Source organism: Pogoniulus pusillus, chromosome Z (assembly GCF_015220805.1).
Source record: "Pogoniulus pusillus isolate bPogPus1 chromosome Z, bPogPus1.pri, whole genome shotgun sequence".
Lineage (NCBI taxonomy): Eukaryota > Metazoa > Chordata > Aves > Piciformes > Lybiidae > Pogoniulus > Pogoniulus pusillus.
In genome coordinates this window covers 46778908-46794901 of record NC_087309.1, presented here as the reverse complement: position 1 = coordinate 46794901, position 15994 = coordinate 46778908, and the positions used below count along the sequence as shown (strand labels likewise).

The 15994-nt window shown below is 45.8% G+C and overlaps 1 protein-coding gene across 1 annotated transcript in view; it reads left to right on the top strand.

The window, feature by feature from the left end:
* Nucleotides 1-10224: 10224 nt before the first annotated feature.
* Nucleotides 10225-15994, top strand: part of ADAMTS6 (ADAM metallopeptidase with thrombospondin type 1 motif 6) — a 165260-nt gene continuing 159490 nt past the window's right edge. The window contains exon 1 of the mRNA XM_064140247.1: nt 10225-10579. The gene's annotated coding sequence lies outside the window, so the exon portion shown is untranslated. The remainder of the gene's footprint in view (nt 10580-15994) is intronic.

Sequence of the window (15994 nt, the reverse complement as noted above, 5' to 3'; positions counted from 1 at the left end):
GTAGAATATCTCCATCTATGTGTGCACTCCTAATGTGTGTAACCAACTGCCCCTGTAAATACACTCACAAAAAAGACAACTGTAGGTACTTGCTGTTAGGCAAACCTTATAAAGACTGGAAAAGTTGTCTTACATTTATAATGATATCTATGCAGAAAACTGTTCATGCAATAATTTATATAGGAGTGCACTCTATTTACTGCCAGATAAACTAACCTGTGGATGAAATTGTGTAGCTGTACAGATAGCTTACATGTGGATGTAATGAGCTAAATAAATCCCAACAAACCCAGCATTTTTTTGCAAGCCTGTAGATTTCTTTAGCTGTTACTCCATTTGCTTTGAGCACTTCTATTTTAGTTGATAAACCTCTAGATATATTATTAACATCTAAAATTACCAAAATAATATATGGAAGTTGTTACCTTTAAAGAAGTTCAATGAATGGTGGGAATACAGAATGGGGGTTGATTTGTTTTTAAAAATCATGAGAGAAAAAAAAAGTTAAAATTAGGGTAAGTGAAGTCTTTCAGGACTTCAGAAGGTTGTTGGTAAAATTGGCTTGCATCTGTAACAGTTTCCAGCAACGACCACATGGAAGGTCTTTGTTCGTCATGTAAGTACAAATACAGGAATAAGTTACTTTTCCCTCCTCTTTTGCCCTCAAACATATGTGAACATCCACACATGGCCATCTTCATATGCCTGGATGGCTTTGTAACTGTTTCATATTAGAATGCGAACTGATAGCATATACTGTACCCGTCTACTGAACCGTAATATTAAGCATCATGAAAGTCTTTGAGGAAAATGGAATCTTAATCCTTTTCCAGCATAACTTGTATTTTGATGCAAAGAATCACTCAATGGCTACAGCAGGAGCATGGTACACACAGCTCATATTTCAGTTCACAGATTGTACCCAGAATCATAGAATCAACCAGGTTGGAAGAGACCTCCAAGATCATCCAGTCCAACCTAGCACCCAGCCCTGTCCAACCAACTAGACCATGGCACTAAGTGCCTCATCCAGGCTTTTCTTGAAGACCTCTAGGGACGGTGACTCCACCACCTCCCTGGGCAGCCCATTCCAATGGCAAATCACTCTCTCTGGGAAGAACTCCCTCTTAACATCCAGCCAATCTGTAACTAAAAATGTAATCTTTTGACTCCTTAGAAACAAAAAAAGTTGTGATTTTTGACACAAAGATGACTTTTTGGCAAAACATGAAAAAGACATTTTTGATGCTGGAGAACTTAAGTTGTGAACTTTGATCTTTTATTAACTGTCCTGTATTTTAATTTTCTCTTTAGACTGTAACAGTACCCTTTTAATAAATAATAAACAAAAGAAAAAAACATGCAAGATTGAACGTGTTTCAAGAATATTTAGTGAAATAATGGAAGATTCATAGGACTAAGCCCTATAAATATATCACACAGATTTCAGACATTGTGGGGTTTGCCCTTTGTCCTAGGCTTTATATACTCACAGAAAGCTTTGGGTCACAGAAAAAAAATCATCCGGCCCTGTCTTTTATCTCCAAGAGTGGTTGCAAGGATAGTCAGGGTTAACTGAGAAAAGGGCTTGGGGAGCATACATTGCAGTTCCCCTTTCTAGTCTCCATTGTCTAATCAGTTTCAGGTAAGGGACGGATGTGAGAGTCAGAGCCCTTACTGCCTCACAAACCACCTTCACACAAGACCAGTCAATCCTAAATAAGCTGAAAATGCTTTTAAAAAAAGACCTTAAAGAACCCCTTCAAAGCAGAAGACAATCTTCACTCAACAAGAAGCTGTTAGTGCTGTTACAATCTTGTAAGAAAATGAACAATTAAGTACTTGGGAGAGAAGAGAAAAGATATTTATTTACTGGCCACATTCACATAACACCTTAAAAAATCATGGTAAGATGACACCATTTTGGATACTCAAAAGTTACAAAGAGAGAGGTGAGAGGGCGTTGGACTAATGACCTTTGGAAGTGCCTTCCAACCCAGACCATTCTACGATTCTGTGATTTGCTGCTTTCTCCACCTTTCTTTTATTTCCTCCCCTCCCCTCCCCTCCCCTCTCCTCCCCTCCCCTCCCCTCCCCTCCCCTCCCCTCCCCTCCCCTCCCCTCCCCTCCCCTCCCCTCCCCTCCCCTCCCCTCCCCTCCCCTCCCCTCCCCTCCCCTCCCCTCCCCTCCCCTCCCCTCCCCTCCCCTCCCCTCCCTTTTCTTTTCTTTTCTTTTCTTTTCTTTTCTTTTCTTTTCTTTTCTTTTCTTTTCTTTTCTTTTCTTTTCTTTTCTTTTCTTTTCTTTTCTTTTCTTTTCTTTTCTTTTCTTTTCTTTTCTTTTCTTTTCTTTTCTTTTCTCTTTTCTTTTCTTTTCTTTTCTTTTCTTTTCTTTTCTTTTCTTTTCTTTTCTTTTCTTTTCTTTTCTTTTCTTTTCTTTTTTCTTCTTCTCTTCTCTTCTCTTCTCTTCTCTTCTCTTCTCTTCTCTTCTCTTCTCTTCTCTTCTCTTCTCTTCTCTTCTCTTCTCTTCTCTTCTCTTCTCTTTTCTTTTTTCTTTTCTAAAATTATTCTTCAAGCTATTGGCTTAACAGCTTTAAATAAAGATAGCTCCTTTTATAACCTGTTGCAAGACAGTGGAAGAAAGAATGCCAAAAAGCTATCAGTGATAATCTGTGTCCAAAGCAGTATGCACCATATAATCTAGAATCCATAATAAATCTTTTCCAGCTGTACAGTCTAGGAATATGGTAACAAAAACCCACTTCTTTCCATTCAAAATAAACCTGTGTTTATTTCATTATCCAACTTTACAATCTCTGTTATCTTCATGTTTTTATATAAAGCACACCAGGAAAAGGGGATTCACCACACATTTCAGCAGATGCTAAATGAGCAATCTGTGATGTTCATTAGTATGACTCCCATAATTCTCCTTCCATTCAGAAACTAAGTCAGCCAGCATAGGTTTAGGAAGGACAGGTCCTGTCTCACCAACCTGATCTCCTTTTATAATCAGGTTATCTGCCTGCTGAATGTGGGGCAGGCTGTGCATGTAGTCTATGTGGACTTCAGCAAAGTCTTTGACACCGTCTGCCACAACAAGCTCCTGCCCAAGCTGGCAGCTTGTGGCTTGGACAGACTCACTCTGATACGGGTCAAGAACTGGCTGGAGGGGTGGGCAAAGAGAGTGGTGGTGAATGGTGCCACATCCAGGTGGCAGCCAGTCAATAGTGGTGTTCCCCAGGGATCAGTGCTGGGTCCAGTCCTGTTCAATATCTTTATTGATGACCTGGACGAGGGGATTGAGTCCAGCATCAGTAAGTTTGCAGATGACACCAAGCTAGGAGCAGGTGTTGATCTGTTGGAAGGTAGGAGAGCCCTGCAGAGGGACCTGGACAGGCTGGATGGGTGGGCAGAGACCAATGGGATGAGATTTAACAAGTCCAAGTGCAAATAACCTGGTCTGCACTTTGGCCACAACAACCCCAAGCAGCACTACAGGCTGGGGACAGAGTGGCTGGAGAGCAGCCAGGAAGAAAGGGACCTGGGGGTACTGATAGATAGTAGGCTGAAGATGAGCCAGCAGTGTGCCCAGGTGGCCATGAGAGCCAATGGCATCCTGGCCTGAATCAGGAACAGTGTGGCCAGTAGGACAAGGGAGGTTACTCTTCCTCGGTACTCAGCACTGGTCAGGCCACACCTTGAGTCCTGTGTCCAGTTCTGGGCCCCTCAATTCAAGAGAGATGTTGAGGTGCTGGAACATGTCCAGAGAAGGGCAACAAGGCTGGTGAAGGGCCTGGAACACCAACCCTATGAGGAGAGGCTGAGGCAGCTGGGGGTGTTTAGCCTAGAGAAGAGGAGGCTCAGGGCAGACCTCATTGCTGTCTACAACTACCTGAAGGGACATTGTAGCCAGGTGGGGGTTGGTCTCTTCTGCCAGGCAACCAGCAACAGAACAAGGGGACACAGTCTCAAGCTGTGCCAGGGGAAGTACAGGCTGGGTGTTAGGAGGAAGTTCTTGGCAGAGAGAGTGATTGGCATTGGAATGGGCTGCCCAGGGAGGTGGTGGAGTCACTGTCCCTGGAGGTGTTCAAGAAAAGACTGGATGAGGCACTTAGTGCCATGGTCTAGATGACTGGATAGGGCTGGGTGCTAGGCTGGACTGGATGATCTTGGAGGTCTCTTCCAAGCTGGTTGATTCTATGATTCCATGATTCTAAAGAAGTGACTCAGGCACCTGAGACCAAGAAGCCTAATTCTGTGTTGAGATTAGTGTCATTCCTAGAGATGAGCGACAGGCTGCAAAATAGTGCAGTGCTCTGCATGGCAATAGTCAAGTCTTCCCATGAGTTAATTCCAGATTTTTCATTCTAAAATCAAAGTAACTAAATTCTTATGTATTTGCTAAGACAAATTTGCTAATTTTCTGCATAGCTTTTGTATGTTTCTGTGCACAATATTCTTTGAGAAATACCATTTGCCAGATTTTTCCACAGAGGTTTTCCATGCATATTTTTCTACATACTGCACAATCTGTCTCAGCTCTGTTCTCCGTAATTCTTTACACATTGCTTAGGTCTCATGAACAATTTTCTCTGGAAGCTGGAAAACAAAACATGAGTAGACAAAAACTGTAACACCTATAGCTGGAAAATGCTGCCTTTAAACAACTGTTATGCCTACTGACTTAACCTTCTATCTGGTATCTATCTCTGTACTTGGAAAGCTAGAAATAAGCAAAGCAGTAAAACCCACTCTGAAATAAAACAACTTCCTCATCTGAGTTTCCTCTAATTTTCTGTGTGCTACTATTACTGCTCCTGTGTGGAACTGTATTTTTTCTATACTTTCTACTTTAATCTCAATGATGATAGGATCAGTTCCATTTTATTTGCCTTGAAAATTTAGGCAAACATTCTTTCTGCTGTAGGCATTATTATCTTATTGGCTTGAGTAGCCTTAGGATTCCTCATCTCAGGTGTACTAGTGGGATATTTAATGTTAACCCTCCTACAGAGTACCCCTCCCACATTTTGAGCAAACTCTGAGCATTATTGTCATCACATTCATATTCTCTGATCTTCTTTCTGCCCTGACTCATCTGTGCTTGACCAGGGAGGAAACTGGCCAGGATACACTAGAAGATATCAAACTTGGATGAAGTTTTCCAGTTTTATTTCCAAATCCTGCACTAAAGTAGTGGGGTTGGACAGGTTTGCAGGTCTGGGTGACAATAAGCTCCACATCAGCATAACATACAAAGCTGCTTGAAGGGAGCATCCTAGAAAAGGATGTATTTGGTAAGGCTCTTCATATTTATATGAAGGCATTCTTGGCAATATCTGCAATGCTAGGCAGAAGCAGCCACCAAGCCCTACTCCAAAGTTATGACAACACTGTGAATTTTATTTTGGAGGGCCATCAAGGGCAGATCAGCTCAAAGTGGCTTAATTTTTGCATTGCAAATACAGTTCAGTTCGATGTGAGCTCACTCTGAAGTACAATGAGACAGACACAATAGCTTATACTCCTGATGGCAGGTGGTTGGTATTAGCTTCGACACAAGGCCCATGGTAATTTCTAGAGTAGTTTTTAGATCTCTTTCTGCAAAGGGAGATGAGACTTGCAAGCAATCTGAACTGAGGCTATTTACGAGGAATGTCAATGAATGTAAATGTCAATGGATCTAAATAGCACCATTACCTTCAAGCATCCCTAGAATCTTTTAGGCCAGGGGACTCAAAATGAGGCCCACATGAATATTAAGAGCTTTTCTCCCAGGAAGGAAGGAAGATTATTTTCTCTCCAAACATTGCTGGGATATTTCTAAATACAATAGGTCTACAACTACCTGAAGGGGCATTGTAGCCAGGTGGGGGGTGGCCTCTTCTCCCAGGCAACCAGCAATAGAACAAGGGGACACAGTCTTAAGTTGTGCCGGGGTAGGTATAGGCTGGATATTAGGAAGAAGTTCTTCACAGAGAGAGTGATTTGCCATTGGAATGGGCTGCCCAGGGAAGTGGTGGAGGCACCATCCCTGGGGGTCTTCAAGAAAAGACTGGATGAGACACTTAGTGCCATGGTCTAGTTGACTGGATAGGGCTGGGTGATAGGTTGGACTGGATGATCTTGGAGGTCTCTTCCAACCTGCTTGATTCTATGATTCTATGATTACATGATTCACTGACTGGCTGAAAATACAGCCTGGAAAAAAAATCCATACTTTTGTCTATCCAAATGTACAGGTAGCAAGAATCTCATCATCACTAAAAAAACGTAGCTTTCTCTTCTATTACTTATTTCAGTTAAAAGTAATATTCCCTGAATCAACCTCCAAATGTCTCTGAATATATCTAGCAATGTTAAATTGAAGTTTAATATAAACATTGTTTTAAACAAAAAGATGTGCCTGTCAGTCTTATCAGTTGTTGACTGACACACTAAAGGATTCAAAGGCCTGAAGTCAGGATTGCTTCAGCTAACTACTTTCATGATCAGCAAAAATTAACAAACTGGTTAAGACATGGAGTAATACAGTGTGCTTAGTAAACATGTAATCCTGTCCTAAGCTTTTCAAACAGTTGCCCAAATTGTTTACATATTTTATTAGAATTCACAAAGACTTCTACTTGCAGCAATGAAAAGAATTATGCCTACTGCCTTCTGTGCAAGTTGTTGCAGATCATGATACTATACACATAGCTTTTAGCCTGATGAAACAGAAATAGAAGTCATCAGTTAAGCTCATTGCTCTTATCTTAACGAGGTTCACTCTGAAAAAATATTTTATGCAACACAGCAAAACATGTAAGACAAACTATTGGGAATTCTGTCGGAAATTCTAATCACATATGGTTAGGAATTTTTTAATGGAGCCAAAGCTATTCCTGGTAATATACCAGTTTTGGCAAAATTGTTATTGGAAATATTTTCTCAGCTCCAGTTGTGGGCATAGGCAAGAAAATGCAGTTTTCTGGGAAGCGAAATAAATACCTTGTTGAATCTGAGAGAGCAGCTGGATTTTACACAGCCATGTATCTTTGCTTTACTTAAGTTGAAACCATGTGAGGGCGCTATCTAGACAGTGATAGACTGTCTTTTTTAGCTTGATGAGCATTTAATCAGTTATATACAAAGGAGCAGCCCCAGCCACGTAGAGACCAGAATAATCCGCAATCTAGCTGTCACAGCAATGTGAGCATGCTTGAGTTCGATCCGGGCAAAGTCTGATTTGAAGGCAGGTTTCCCACATCCTGTGAGGATACCATAAACAAAACTTTTGGTCGATGACGCGTGTGCTGCTTAAAGGACTGTCCTGGTGTAGAATGGGGGAAAAAATTCCGTCCTCAGACTTTCAAAAAGATAGACTGCCACTTGTCCGTGCATATATGCACCACTGAATTCAGGGAAAACGTTGAGCAGAACCTGTCACAATACCCACGGTGACAGCTGATGCGGCTAAGGCATACCTGGCTGCATTTGCCGCACAGATTAAGCCAGTGACACTGTTTATCCACATGATCATCTTGCATACTAATTCGCTGCAGGAGCACGAACCTCGGAATATTAACAAACGCCACTCAAGTCAACAGTACAAACACCTGTTTTAGTTATCTATACACAGCCAGACACTGCCTCCAATAAAAGCAGCGACCCACGCCCGCAGCACTGGCTCCCGGCGCCTTCCCGCGCCGCCCGCCTGCCGCGCTCTCGCCGACACAGGATGGCGCTCTCGGCACGGGTGGTTAACCGGCGAGCAGGTTGGCAGAGCACCTCCAGAGGAAACCGTTTCACGCTCCCAGTTCCTCAAGCGCTAGCGGGATGTACAGCTGCGGTTTTCAGTGCACTGACACATTCTCCTACTTCTCACTATTGCAGTGGTTATTCGCCCAAAAATTGTAAAATAAGCGCGGGCTGCATCGTGTGCTGTTTCAGAGCGAATGACGGCAAATTCCAGTGGCCTGTTTGGGGACTGAGCTTCCTTTGCTGGGGCTACTAAGAAGTTTCACTTACTGTCACGTAGAAGCTAATTCTGCTGTAGCAGTGCTTCTTATTCAACGATGAGTGTCCAGCGTGTGTCTGGCGCACTGATTGCTGGTGGCCTGATGTCTCCACCTCACAGCGCACTGTACAGTCAGCCCTAAGTCACCGTGAGGGTTACAGTGCAGGCTGTTGGCTCTGCAGATCGATCCATTCTAACGAGCCTCGGAGACGTCCGGGCGCAGCTCTGTTCCTGGATCTTCCCTTACACATTGCTCCGTAGGCCAGCCAGCTATCATAGATTCACCAGAAGTGTCACACCTACTGCTTCCGGATTGGGAGGAAAACGCGCATCAGCACCAGCTGCCAAATTCTGTTACCATAAGCTTGAAATATCCTAACTTATGATTCAGGAAGTTTTATTTTTCGGCTATCGGAAATTATTTTGGCAGTTAGGGGACAAAGTCTCAGATTCCACTCTCTCTCCCGCCCCCGCTAGCACCACCGAAGTGCTCTCGCAGCCAGCCACTCCTTGCCATGCCCACCGTCCTGCCATTTCCCGATGGGGATGGCGATGCCGCAACGCAGCGGCAGCGCCCGCCGCCTCCGGATAGCTCCGCGGCACCAACCCCTGCCCAACGCCTTCCGCTCTCCCGCCACAAATGAAAGTTCTACGCGGAGGGATGTAAGGGCATAGCCGGGCCCCTGGCAGCCCTCAGTCCCGCTGCAGTGGTCGGTCAGCTGCCGCTCGCTCCGCGGACTTCAGACACTGCCTCCCTTCAGCTGGACATGCCGGGTTTTATTATTTGCTTATTTGGGCTCGCAATGGGGCTCGAAGCGGGCTCCGAGAAAAGGGGTAGAGACGAGGGTTGCCCGGGCTCGCCAGCGGTAGGTAGCGACCCTGTCCGGCGCCGAGTAGACTGCACACGGGTCTGCAGCAGCAGTAGCACGGCCATCCCGGCACCTTGCTGCGATCAGGGCGGATTCCCTGCCGACAGTGTATCTCTCGCTGAGCGAGAGTCGCACAGGGTATCTTGGCCTCACCCTCTGCGCTCTCCCTCCGCTGCCCGACCCTCACCCGCGAGGTGCTCACAACCTCCCCCAGCCGACGTTACTCGTTACCCCGACTGTACCCCCACCGCCGCCACGTGACGCATGCGCAGGCGCGTCGCCGGCCCGGGCACATCTGCAGGCTGACGTCAGCGTGCTCGGCGCCGTCCCCCGGGCGAGGCTGCCAAGGCTCCCTGCGGTCGCCGCGCTCGGCTTGGCCGGGGGCCGGCAGTGAGAGGTCTGGGGCTACTTCAACCAAACTTTCCTGAGTCCTTTCTGCGCTGCCTGACCTCCCTCTCCCCCTCCCCTCTCCGCCCTCGCTCTGTTTCTCGCTCCCTGCTCCCCCCTCTCCCTCCCCTCAACTCAGATGATATTCACATGGTATTTTGCACAGAGGAGGCTGCTCAAGAGGAGGGCACCCACCCCAATATAAGCCTGTTTTTCCTTCCTTCCCTCCCCCCTTCCCCCTTTTCTGTTGGAAAGACAAAATGTGCAGGGTGATAGGTTGGGTGAATTGATGGCATCCTTCTTCCTGCCAAGCTAGCCCATTTTCTAAAAAAACCCTCATAGGAAGGCTAGAGAATTTCATTCTTTTGGAGAATATAACCCTGATGGTTGCTTGCACAGAGGGGAAAAGCAGAGAGGAATACGGGAATCGTCCTGTGCAATCTCTATTGTTTGAAACTTACTTTATATCAGAAATTGAAGATGATAAACGGTAAGGAAGATTTCACGCTATTCAATTAAACTTCTTGTTTTTCTTGTGTCCCGAATAATGGTGCGTGCAGAGCTTTGGGGAACGGCGGGAGGTTTATATTGCGTTAGGCGAGGTGGATTTTGAGTAATTTCAGACAGAAACTTTTGAGGATGGGGGAAGGGGGTGCGAGTATTTTCAACTGAAAAAAAAAAGTGATTTATGAACTACGGTCACTAATAGCACAAAATTTAAAAGGATTTTTGGGGTACTTTTAATAGCAGATCTTTGTTAGGAGTAAAAAGTAAACACCCCCCCCCCAAAAAAAAAAAAAAAAAAGAAAAAAACCCCAAACCCCAACCAAAAAACCCAAACCCACCAAAAAAAAAAAAAAAAAAGAAAAAAAAAAAAGAAAAAAAAAAGAGCAAAACCCCTCACCCCCTCCCAAACCCAAACAACCCCCTCCTCCCCGGAAAAAAAAAAAAGAAAAAAAAAACAACAGATGAAAACCAAAGCAGCCCCCGAAACCCTAACGGCAGCCCACAGCTTCCTGATCGCTTTGAGTTTCGGGAGCCCCGCGTTCGGTCGCGCCGAGCCCAGCGTGGTCTGACTGCTGCAGCAGTCAGACAAGTGCACGCTCCGTGCTCGGGGGAACCGTCGTGGCCGCCGCCCCGCAGCCTGGGGGTTGCGGGGCTGTCGGGTTCTCGCCGGGCTCGTCAGGAAGATGGAAACGTGTGGTTTTGATTTACTTAGAAGAGTTTGGGATTTGCCAGACTCTTAACCCCACGAAGCCGTGTTTGTCGGTGTGAGTCTTGTCTGTGCTGCGGCCCGGGGTTCAAAGGAGCTTTGGAGGCAGAAGGTAAGAGGGCTCTTGCTTCCTGGCAATGTGTATACGGGTTTTGTCTTCGCTATTTTCTTTCATTGTTGTACAAGAAGAGAGAGAGAGAGAGAGAGAGAGAAAGAGAGAGAGAGAGAGAGAGAGAGAGAGAGAGAGAGAGAGAGAGAGAGAGAGAGAGAGAGAGAGAGAGAGAGAGAGAGAGAGAGAGAGAGCGCGGCGAGAGAAAGAGGGAGGGAGAGTCGGAGTCTTGTTTTTATTTGGGCTGCCGGTGCAACGAGTTTGGGCCAAATGCCAAGTGTCTGGGTCACACGCGTTTTATCCAAATAGATTCAGCGCTGCTGTCTGGAAATGGGCTGCTGAAAGTTAAGTTTAGGATCAACTCCACCACAGCAACCAGAATCTTCCCATCAGCCTCTCTAGGGAGGAGGGCTTTGATTTTTCTTTTCCCCCTTTTCTTTTTCTTTTTTTTTTTTCTCCTTCTGAATTTTGAGGGATGTGTGTCTGGTGACTTCCAGTTTTCTTCAGTATGAGTGTTTAAACTTTTTTTTTTGTCTTCTTCTTCCCCACCCGTACAGACGCATGTGTATAACAAGCGTGTGTATACGTGGTGGCCTGTGTATATAGCCGTGTATTTTTCTAGTCTCTTGATTTTTGGCAGGGGTAGGTGGTGGGGTGTGTTCGGGGTTTTGCATTCACCCATCCGAAATGCAGTGACAGCTGAGCCCCTCCGTAAGATCGGCGCGGAACCCTTGGGCGGGGTAGTGGGGGGAGAAGGAAGGCTGTTCGTACGGCAAGCCCGTTCCCCCCGGGTGGGCGGCAGGCCCCGCCGCACTTCGGCCACGCACGGCAGCAATTCTGTTCTTAGCGCCCGGATATCTGGTTAAATCCTGGGGAGGAAGGATCCGTCCTTCCCCTTTGTATGCGTCCCCCTCCGCGCCAGCCCTGGCCCCTGTTTCTTTTCAACGAGCCCTTCCTGGCGCGATCTGCGCGTCACTATTTTCGCTTGGGGAGCTACCGGGGCACGACTAATCCCCCCGGCTTTTGAAGCCCTGCGACGCTTTTCACGGCCAGCCCCGATACCTGTAATTGAATTTGTGTGATTGATGCCCGCTCCCCGCCCCGTGCTGTCCCGCCTGCCCTCCGCATTTCCTTAGCAACCGCTCGTACTGCCAGCGCAGACGGCCGCCCCCGGCCGCGCCTCACCGCGGTGCTCTGCGCTGCCTGCCCAGACTAGGCAGAGCGAAAGACGGCGGGTACGTCGCGGCGGCCCGGGAGGGGGGGTGGGTAGCCGTGCCACCCCTTCACAGACGACTCCGGCGCCGAGCTGCTGAAGCGGATCGTGGTGACCCTTCCTCCGCCCGTCGGGAGCGGCGGGGTCGTGTCCATCCCGCCGTGGGGCTCGATCCTTTTGTGTCTCCCCTCAACCCATCCGTCCCGCTCGGAAACGTAGTTGGTCTGTGATAGGCGCTACTGTGTGATGTTGTTTCGGCACCTCGTCGCCGCCACCTAGAGTGCCAGAGCCTGGCGGTTCTGTGGTAGACGCTCCTGGTGTGGAGACTCCGGGAGCGATGGGGTACGTGGCAGTCCCAGGGGAGGTGATGCTCATGGGATAGCAGTCTTGTGGCAGCTTGCCTACCCTGAAACTTCAGCTACCTTCAGTTTAAGAGGTGACTTGGTTGCACAAGGCAGCTCAGACAGAGGCTTTCAATGTGCCTAGCCTGAGAGTCACTTGAGTAGTCACTTCCAATCCAGTTTCTGCCCTAAAGTTCTGTGGTGTGTTTATGGCCTTTTTTCACCTCATTGAATTTCACTGGGTAGGAAGCTCGTGGCACCAGTGACGAAACGGCCACTTTTGTCATCAGTGCCTCCACAGACATGCCGGTGCCATGCACCTGCTTTTGTCATGGTCATTCTAGATTTTGAAAATCATCTTGGAGTTTGCTGCCTGATGGAGGTTTTATAATGAAATGGGAGCTATGGTTTTAGGCAGTGGTTCAGGATGTGGAGCTGCACCTGCCATTACTGGTGGGTAAACATGACCTTTTGAAAAGAAGGTTAATAGTCCTGCTGAAACTTCCAGCAAGCGGAATGAGAAAGGAGATTTTATTTTACTTTTTATCTGTGTGTGTGTGAAGCTTGGAATGAGGGACACCATTTCACACAGATTCCTGCAAAGACATTAGATGTGTGTGACTGTTGGACATCATTGATCGATGCCCACCATGTGGAGTGTTTGGTGTCTTAATAGTGGGCATTGTAGTTTATGAACTAGCTAGTTGCTTGAGTACTACAGTTTCAAGAGATCTTAATGTTAGGATAACATATTGTCAACTTCATAGGCTAAACATGAGCTCCCTGTGATGACTTTTTTTTTTTTTTTTTTTTTTCTAAGTAAAAGCTGTGAGGCAGTGTACCTCTATATATGGCAGTAACAAGCCATTACTGGGCTACAGTGTCCAGTTCTGCTGTCTATGCATGAAAAAGGATGCTGACCAATTGGAAAGAGTTCAGAAACAAGCTGCAGAAGTATTCAGACATCTGGAATCTGGATTGTACAGAGTGAGGTAAACTAAATAGATTGAGCTGCTTATCAGGAAGTGTCAAGAGTTACTTGTATCAGATTGTAACTATCCATGCAAGGAAAAGAAAGCAGCTTGTTAGCAGAGAGTGGTAAAGCATGATTCAGGGACAGGAATTTGAAACTGGATGTTCCCGGACTAGAAATATGGCACATTATTCAGAGTACTAATGTAGCTGAGGACTCAGGTTGATTGTATTTCTTCAAGACTTGTAGAAGTCCAGAGTTCTTCCCCTGTACTCAGCACTGGTCAGACCACACCTTGAGTCCTGTGTCCAGTTCTGGGCCCCTCAATTCAAGAGAGATGTTGAGGTGCTGGAACATGTCCAGAGAAGGGCAACAAGGCTGGTGAGGGGCCTGGAACACCAACCCTAGGAGGAGAGGCTGAGGGAGCTGGGGGTGTTTAGCCTAGAGAAGAGGAGGCTCAGGGCAGACCTCATTGCTGTCTACAACTACCTGAAGGGAGGCTGTAGCCAGGTGGGGGGTGGCCTCTTCTCCCAGGCAACCACCAATAGAACAAGGGGATACAGACTCAAGTTGTGCCGAGGGAAGTATAGGCTGGATGTTAGGAGGAAGTTCTTGGCAGAGAGAGTGATTGGCATTGGAATGGGCTGCCCAGGGAGGTGGTGGAGTCACTGTCCCTGGAGGTGTTCAAGAAAAGACTGGATGAGGCACTTAGTGCCATGGTCTAATTGACTGGACAGTACTGGGTGCTAGGTTGGACTGGATGATCTCGGAGGTCTCTTCCAATCTGGTTGATTCTATGGTTCTATGAATAGCTATAAATAAAGATTTTAGATGGAAGAACAGATCAGAAAATTCATGTGAATGGGAAGTCCTTATAGTTTCCAGGAAAATAATCTACTAAGCCAAAGCAGTGCTTGCAGAGTACCTTCTACTCCCTCTAAAAACCTGATTTGATGCTGTTTGCTGTCTTGAAATATATTTAGAATGTAGATATTACAATGATTTGAGTGCATCCTCTGTAAGTGTACAGGTGACACCAAATTTCATTAGAGTGTTGATCTGCCCAAAAGTAAGAAGGCTTTGCAGAGGGATCTGGAAAAGCTGGATTGATGGACCAAGGTCAATTGTATGAGGTTTAACAAAGCTAAGTTCTGGGTCCTTCACGTGGATCGCAACAACTTCATGCAGTGCTACAGGCTTGTTACCCAACTGGAAAGTTGCCCAGCAGAAAAAGACCTGTGGGTTCTTCTGGTTGATAGACAGCTGAATGTGAGCCACTTGTGTGGTGAGCTTAGGTGGCCAGGAAGGCTAACAGCTTCCTGGCCTGTATCAGGAGTAGAGTAGGCAGAATGAGTAGGGAAGTGAATGCACTTCTGTATTCAGCACAAGTGAGGCTGTGCCTCAAATACTTTATTCAGCTTTAGGCCCCTCACTACAAGAAGGACATTGAGTTGCTGGACTGTGTCCAGAGAAAGGCAGCAAAGCTGATGAAGAGCCTGGAAAGCAAGCCTTACCAGGAGTGGCTCAGGGAACTGGGATTGTTTAGTCTGGAGAAGAGGAGTCTGAGGGAGGAAGATCTCTTTGCTCTCTACAACTACCTGAAAGTGAGGTGGGTGTTGGTCTCTTCTCCTCAGTATCAAGCGATAGGACAAGAGAAAATAGCCTCAGTGTGTGCCATGATATGTTTAGGTTGGATTTTAGAAAAAAAAGAGGAGACTGGATGAGGCACTTAGTGCCATGGTTCAGTTAATTAGAAGGCTTAGGTGATAGGTTGGACTTGATGATCTTAGAGGTCTTTTCCAACCTGGTTAATTCTGTGAATGGTCAGGCATTTGCATAGGCTCTCCAGGGAGGTGGTTCACTTGTTGTCCCTGGAGGTGTTAATAAACAATCTAGACATGGCATTTTGGGACATGATTTAATGGCCATGGTGGTCTCAGGTTGATGTTTGGACTCAAAGATCTTAGAGGTCTTTTCTAACCAAACCTATTCTATCATTCTATAATTAGACGTGTTTCAAATTGTTTAAGAAGTTTCCTAGTAATCAGTGTGCTGTTAGAAAATAGGACTTGTGTGATAATTTTTCTTCAGGTAATACACTACAACTCTAACTTTTACAAATAATCCATTGGCTGCAAGAGAACATCTGAGTGAATGTCACAAAGCTTTCCCAGAGTTTTAGAATGACAATTTTATCTACTGCGTGTCTGAGTGACTCTGTATGCTTTTAGAAACTTGCTCCTAAACAGTCTTTTTTTCTTAGGTGTACTGTTTCTCCATTGTCTGCTTCAGCAGAGTTTGCTTTATGCACAGGTGTGCTGGGAGTGCTTAAGAAGACTGATTAGTACCAGCTGACAAAACACATGGTTTGGTATCCCATGATACTAGACTGTTAGCTGACTGCATACATCTTCCATTTAATCCCTGGCTGCAGCTAGGCCTTCTTTTTAGTGTTACTGCAAAAGTGTGGTGTGTTGTTTTTTCCCATTAAAAAAAAAATCAAGTTAACATGTTCTCTGCTGTGGGCCTGAAAAATGAGAATGCAACTGTGTTGCAATACTTCAGATTGTAATTAAAATATATACAAAACAGTTTTGACAACAAATATTTGAAAAATTACAATGTGTGTAATGAATAGTTTCAGATACTGAAATTTTTTCTTTGGTATTAGAACATGCAGCATTCTCATTTAAGGGGATGAGAATTCTGCTTGCATAAGCAGAACCCAAGACCAAGTAATAACAAAACACATGCTGCAGAAAGATCAGATAACTGTACTCTGGATTCTTTCCCAGGTTCTTCCTTTGTCTACCAGGGTATTGGGTCTAGTTATTCACTGCTGAAATCAATGAGTGCATAGCATTGATTATAGCTGCAAGAAGTCTGAACAC